General features: G+C 46.6%; 1 long non-coding RNA gene across 1 annotated transcript; it reads right to left on the bottom strand.

Annotated features, from left to right (window-relative positions):
- Positions 1-221: 221 nt before the first annotated feature.
- LOC120103471 (uncharacterized) lies at positions 222-5,825 on the bottom strand. The gene is made up of 3 exons (XR_015622679.1): positions 5,609-5,825; positions 1,017-1,145; positions 222-640 (listed from the first exon to the last, which is right to left on the bottom strand). It is a non-coding gene; the product is annotated as an uncharacterized LOC120103471 (long non-coding RNA).
- Between the last annotated feature and the right edge of the window lie 1,581 nt (positions 5,826-7,406).

Here is a 7,406-nt window from a genome sequence, read left to right on the forward strand (position 1 = left end):
GCTCCAAAGAACCATTTCTTAACTGGTCCATTTCCCCTGTGTCATAGTGACCTTTCCTTTCCACCGCCTCTGGTGGGTGTGGGCTAGAAGGGAGGTTAAAGTGTTTAAGAACTATCACTAAAATAGGTTTAGAAAAATCAAAGCTACATCTGACCCACACACACACACACACACACACACACACACACACACACACACATATGAATGCACATACACTCAGAGAAACAAATAAGTAAATATAATAAAACTTGGTTGGTCTAACGCCATCCACTTTTACAAGTATTCCAGGTTTTCAGCTAAGGAGAGACACAGGGACACAGTGTTCCACAAAAGCAGTAACGTCAGATTACCATGGCTTCACTTGCAAGACCCTCATTATAACCTCGGTGCATGGATGATTGGTAAATCCTACCACAACATATCATGAAAGGGTCTATTGTTTTTCTTTCCTTTTCTTCTTTTCTCTTTTCTCTCTTCTCTTCTCTTTTTTCTTTTCTTGTACCTGAGGGGTGGAGAAACACCGTGGAGGTGCATGCAATGCCATCTGAAAGCATCCGAACTCTTTGGGGTCTTGTGCTGGGCTGAGGAACACTGACTCAAGGAAAGTCGGGTTGTAGTGAGAAAAGGCAGCTGCCAGTGCCTGGTGGGGACAGAACAGAAAGCACAGGACACATCGCAGGCCCCGTGGGCAGCATCCACCGCAAAGCAAAGCAAATGTACAAACATATTATGGAAGCCAGGGGAAAGGGAAGGCACAGAAGGTTCCAGTGAACACGGTAATTGGAAGTGGGAATCAAAGCCCCCAGTCCAGTGCAGTTCATTCATTTGCACAATAGAGAACGTTAGTGTCTCTTGCCTTCTCTTTCTCTCTGATTTATTTCACTGATCATGCAAATGTTCGAAAGGCTCCCAGGGGCCCCTTCTCACTCTATGCTCCAATCTTATTTATACTGGTACATCTTAAATTCCTTAAACCCTAGTCTTTCTGTCAGAAGTCATAACCTAAGGGTACTTACTGTGTAGACGGTGGGTCACAACTGCACTTTTCCAGCTCTGAAACTCCACTCAGGCGAAGCCTGGACCACATAAAAACCTGCTGTCATGGCGCCGGCTCTGACTTCCGGTCCAGGGAGTACGTGCGACCCCTGGAAAGATGCAGGACAGGGCAGTTAGTTCCGGGTTCTGCCAAATTCTGGGTCTCTGAGTGGGAACTGGTTCCCATGTTGTGGATGGAGATTGTCATGAGAAGAGTCCACGGGGAAGTCTGAAGCCTGGGTGACTCCTGTTGGAGGCAGACAGAGATGAGGGCAGGGAAGCCAACCTCTGCAGCCCGGATGACGGAAAGAAAGTGCGGAGCATGTATTTGGACCACCCAGATGCCCTGTGAGATACAAAGATTGCCTGGGGCCTGCTTGGGAACAAGGGCAGACCCCAAACACGGAGGAAAATTGAAGATCGGGATAACTTCCCTTCGTGAGGGAACCGAGGAGGCCGAGTGTCTTTTCAATGAGTCGACTGTAGGCAGAGGGATTTATTTATAATATTATTATTTGGTAGAAAAGAACTTACTATGGCCAGATGTAAAAAGTCTTTTTATTTTTTCTTGATAAGTTAAAGAGATTAAGAAAAATCAGGCCGATTTTGACAGAGAATAGTGTGTAAACGAGAGGTGTTATCAGGGAGATCTGGCACCAGCTCCATTTTGTTATGGTGGAAAATATCAGTATTATTTACTAAGAAGATTAGGGTGGATTGGAAGAGAGGCCGGTTGTTGTGTGCAGATGGAGATAAGATACGGATTTTACCTTCTCTGCTGAGCCCAACGCAGTGCACACAGCGCTGTTATCTCAGGCTTGGCAAGCAGGGGATATTAAGATGTACGCTGTAATTACCAGTGGCAGGAACAAATTTCATAGCGACTATTTTAAACCCTAATAAAATGCCGGCCTTTAATTATACAGCTTTGAAATATTTTTCTCAGTTAATTGCAACGGAGGAAAATAAAATCAACCTCATATTTGAAACTGACTCTCCCAGGGAAAAAGCCCTCCGCCCAGGCGCTCCAGCTGCCTCTGAGTGCTACACGGCCAAACCTGGGGCTGCCTAGGTTCTGTGTTTTCTAGGCTCTATGGACACCCCTCCCTCAACCCCCATCATAGCCTTGTATGGAGAGGAAAGAAGTGTGATACCTCTCTGTGTAAAATCAGATTCTCTCCAAGAAGCTGCATGTTCCGGTGAGCAAAGGCTGTATGGGGGAGTTAGGGGGAGGGGCTTCTGTTCTGCAGAGGCACCCCAAAAACTCCAGGCCATAGAACATGCATCGCACCTCACCACTTCATCTGCCTCCAGGCACATGGAGACTGTCTGCATATATATATGTATGTGTGAGTGTGTGTGTATGTGTGTATAATCCTACCCCTTGAGCTCACAGACTCTCAGGATATTTCCCAACCAAAAATTCACAGATCAATTTTTTTATTTTTAAATGCTGGAGTATCTGCACACATATAGTGAGATGTCTTGTTGAGGGATCACAAGTCATTTTGAAATTCGTGTGTCTCCTATACTCCATGTCCATATAGCCTAGAAGTCGTGTACGATATTTAGCGCACTGCATCTCCACTGCAGCTTGGGACAGGAGGCCAACTGTGGGATTTCTCACTTTGGGGTTCATGTTCAAAAGGTTTTAGAACTGGGCCTCTTTGGACACTGAATTTCCAAGTGAGGGACGTTCAACCTGTTCTTATGAGAACAGGTAGTAGGTGTTCTAATAATAGGTCTTCTGTGCCAGGCATGGCTTGTAAAAGTTATGGTCTGGTTCTTCCTCCTGGCCCAATACTCCCAGAATAAGACTCGGACTCAAAATATATTTGCAAATACCTTGGCCAAGTAGCTAGACTCTTCTCTGACTAGATCATAACTTAGAATAACCAATTTATTTTAACCTACATTCTGCCACATGGCTGGTTACCTGTGCTTGGGTACCATGGGTCTGTCTCCTCATATCCTCTGACCAGATCTTCCCATGCCTGGCTCTATCACAGAATCCTCTCTCTCCCGGATGTCCCACCTCCCATTTCCTGCCTAAGCCATAGGCCATAGGCGTTTTAAATGACAGGTGATGCATCCATACAATACACAAGATATCCTCTCAATACTATCTACCTTAGTGCTTTAGGCCATGTAAACTCCCGAGTTGCTAACTGAGTCAAACACCTGGTTTAGACAGCATGAATAACTTGTCACACTCGGGGCTGCCGTTCCTCTCCTCATCACTGTACTGGCTGGTTTGTGTTGACACAGGCAGGGATCACTAGAGAGGAAGGAACCTTGGTTGAGGAAACACCTCCATAAGCTCCAGCTGTAAGGCATTTCCTCAATTAGTGATTGATGGCGAATGGCCCAGCCCATTGTGGACCGTGCTGTCCTTGGGCTGGTGGTCCTGGGTTCTATAAGAAAGCAGGCTAAGCAAGGCATGTGAGCAAGCAAGTAAGCGGTATCCCTCCATGGCCTCTGTTCCTGCCTCCAGGTTCCTGACCTGTTTGAGTTCCTGTCCTGACTTCTTTTAATGATGAACAGCAACGTGGGGTGTGTATGCTAAATACATCCAATCCTTCCCAACATGCTTTTCGGTCAGTGTTTTGTTGCGGTAATAGAAACCCTAAACTGAGACGAACGCCAAGGGTCACCTAAGCTCTCCTGTGTCTTGCCTTTCCCACAGCTCTTGACCAAGTCCCTATCAACTTCTGCTCAGAGAGATGAGCTCGCAGCCGGTCTTGCAGTACCTCTTGTGCTCCTTCCTTGGTCAGAAGATGGTAAGGCTTCTCTTCACCTCCACTGACTGGCTCTGGTAGCTTGTCCTTACGTGTCATCCATCTTATCCCCACAGGAACTTGCTAGTCCTGGATGCCGAACATAGGCTCGCCAGCCTCTGAAGGGAACTGCACTGTCATCCCTAAGCCAGGAGCCCCCAGAAGCATCTGGTACTGACATTCACACCTGAGTGCCTCCCGCAGCTGAATTCCCCCAGCCCTGGCACACTCCGCTGTGCCCCATGCACCCATGGAGGACCTTTTACCAGCTCGCGCTTGTGGCGACTCTGCTGGATAATATGGAGTGGGAGCTCCCGATGATGGAGCGCTGTCCCCGGAAACACAGCACTCGGCTGAGGCTTCGCTGCTATTCTGAGTGATAATTGGCTTAACATCCTTCAGTGTCTATATGCTCTGTTCTGCCCGGAGGAAGAGAAGCTGCTTCTGACGGTGAACCATCCAATAGCAACTCATTGCATAGCTATGGCCAAGATCTGCCAGACTTGCCTGGGATCGGAAGGGGGCTCCTTCGGTACCCTGTTCCTGGACTTGAGAGAACCATTGGATAAAATGCAGGGGCTCTGGGTCATAAGGTACCAGGCGTTGGTGAATACCTCTTCTCACCGGCCTCCAGATTCTAAAGCCTACCTTCACGGCCACCAAAAGGACCACTTCTCACCCTACACTCTGGCCGCTGAGCTCTGGCCATGTATCAAGCGTAGGCCAAGCAGAGACGCTACTCCCCTGACATCCAAGCAACATGGATTAGTTTTAGATTCCGGGCTTCGGGGCTCCATCTATTCCTCATAAGATTTTCTGGGGTAACCACTATTACTGTTCCTCTATTCTCTGATGAGCTAACTGGCTCAGAAAAATTACTTAACTAGAGTTTGACAACAATCTTAAAGTCCTCTATATATCTATCTGTGTATCTATATATCTATGTCTGTACCTATGTTTCTCTGTATCTATGTATATACCTACGTTACATATGTATCTATGTATCTACATATGAATGCATGCATGTATGCATGTATGTATGTATGTATCTATCTATCTGTCTGTCTGTCTGTCTGTCTATCTGTCTATGTATCTCTGTGTCTTTCTGCCTGTCTGTCTTTCTGACTCAGTCCCCCCCCCCTTATACCTACCAATGAGTGTTCTACCATAGAGTTTAAAGCTTCACACAGCACTAGATGTGCGTTTATCATTAAAGTTGCCCCCTAAAGGGGCGTATGGCTGTGTACTTTCCTGCATATTAGTACGCTGGCTGGTATTCGCTACAACTCCACGTGGCTGTTCCCAGCTCCCCAGGTCAGCAATGGCCAGAGGTTTGTGCATCTCTGGTTTGGGGTAGTATTGATTCTTACAGTCTCCATGCCTGGTCTCCGTCCTTCGTCCAAGCAGGCAGGAGCCAGGGGGCGCGTGGTGCTCTTGGTCACAGAGTTGTGACCTCAGCTGCTGCTGCAGCTCTGTGGTTGCAGTCTTTGTGGGTGCTGGCTGGTGTTGGGACTCTCGCTGTTGTAGAAATGATTAATACTCTGACACTATCTCGAGGGCTTTGGGAGGCACATCCGGGCAGACTGGGTCGATGTGAGATGATACTTCTCCAATCTGGTCCAGGGAGGCAATCACTCAGAGAAGGGAATATCTGTTCCACTAGAGATTTGTGGTCCTTAGGAAGAAAAAAGTTGACAGAAGCCACAGAGAGAAGTTTGCTCCCTAGAGAATTTAATACAATAGTAGAATTGGAAAACCTTCTAAATGTATGCTATTGAACAAATGGTTTTTACTACCTCTCGAACGAAAAGGCAGAAGGGCAGGAAGTTCAGCGGAGGTCACGTAGAACCCAGCCGGGAGAAGGTTTGAAACTCTAGCTGCTGTTCAGCCCTCCCCAGTAGAACCAGCACGTTTATTGATTTCCTTGAGCAAGCACACTGCTTGGAAGGACAGATCTGGAACTTGGGGTCAGAGAGCCACACTGATTTTTTTTTTTTAGATAGCTTCAGATCTTTCTTCCTTTCCCATTTAGAATGTTCTTTAATTGTCTTGTCATTGGCTAGAACTCACTTTGTCCAGGAAGGTTCTCCAGGAGAAAAGCTCTGCTGTTGCCCTGGGATCCCTCCAAGCCATCTGGCCATTCCTTTCTTGCTCATGACAAGCGTAGGCCATTGGCAGAGGACATTTCTGAAGCTTCTAATTTTGCAGCCAACATGGAATTCAACAAGCCCCAAGTTGCCCCCTTCAGTGAGAGGCTATGAGTTCTTATAAATGGTAGTTAGTAGACCGAGAGATTTGGGGACAGAAAATCTTCAACCAGAATTCAGTTCGAGTGCACCCGACCAATGAACAGAAGCTGCTGACCCCTGTGGTTGAATTAGGGAAAAGCTGGAGGAGGCTGAGGAGGAGGGCGACCCTGAAGGAGGACCGGCAGTCTCAATTAACCTGGACCCCTGAGATCTCTCAGACATTGGATCACCAAAAAGGCAGCATACACTAGCTGAGGTGAGGTCCCCCCAACACATGTACAGCAGAGGACTGCGGGGTCTGAGCTCAGTCAGAGAAGATGCACCTAACCCTCAAGAGACTGGAGGCCCCAGGGGGTGGGGAGGTCAGGTGGGGAGGAGACATCCTTGTGGAGATGGGGGACGGTGGGGAGGAGGTATGGGATGTGGAACAGTTGGAGGGTGGACTGAGAGGGGAATAAAATATGGAATGTAAAAATTTAAAAAAAAATTCAGTTTGAGTATTTACTACAAGCCAGTAGTTCTCAGCTTTCCCAATGCCGTGACCCCTTAATACAGTTCCTTGTGTTGTGATGGCCCCCAGCCAAAAAATTATTTTCATTGCTACTCCATAATTTTTCTATGTATTTTTTCTATGATATGAATTGTAATGTAAATTTTTGGAGATAGAGGTTTGCCAAAGGGGTCTTGACCCACAGGTTGAGAACCACTGTTGTCAACCTTCGCAAAGCAGCGCTCCTGTTAGGCACACAGCCACAGAGTTGAAACATAATTCTATGAGGCTCATTCCAGACTTCCCTTCCACAGTCTCCAGAGGCTTCTGTTGTTCTCACACATCTAAATGTTCTTTCTAGATTCCCCCTCCCCCCGAGGTTTAGACACTGTCTAAAAACTTCCTGCCAAAGATGTAGATTGGATTTTATTTTTTAATTAGGAGAGACGGTTTTATAGCAGACTTCCTAGTACCTGGCACTGACTACTGGGAGGAGGAGAATTAACATCTCCCAGGTACGAGCTCCTTATTGGCTGTCCGGTGTAAAATGACCAGGTTTGAAGCCATGTACACTCCAACAGCAAAATGGAGTCAGCAGGTTGTGTGTGTGTGTGTGCGTACACATACATAGATAAACATACACATGTATATAACATAATTGTAGAAATGAGCCTATCAATTTGAGAGTGGTGAGTGCATGGAAAGCCTTTGAGGGAGGGTCTCAGGGGTGCTAGTTCAAGGACAGGAAGAGAGAAGTGATATGATTCTGTTCTAATTAAAACATTAAAAAGTACATTTTAAAAATATTTGGTTTTATTATTTTTAATTATATGTAGGTGTGGTGTCTGCAAACGG

Source organism: Rattus norvegicus, chromosome 6 (genome assembly GCF_021556685.1).
Source record: "Rattus norvegicus strain SHRSP/BbbUtx chromosome 6, alternate assembly SHRSP_T2T, whole genome shotgun sequence".
Taxonomy (NCBI): domain Eukaryota; kingdom Metazoa; phylum Chordata; class Mammalia; order Rodentia; family Muridae; genus Rattus; species Rattus norvegicus.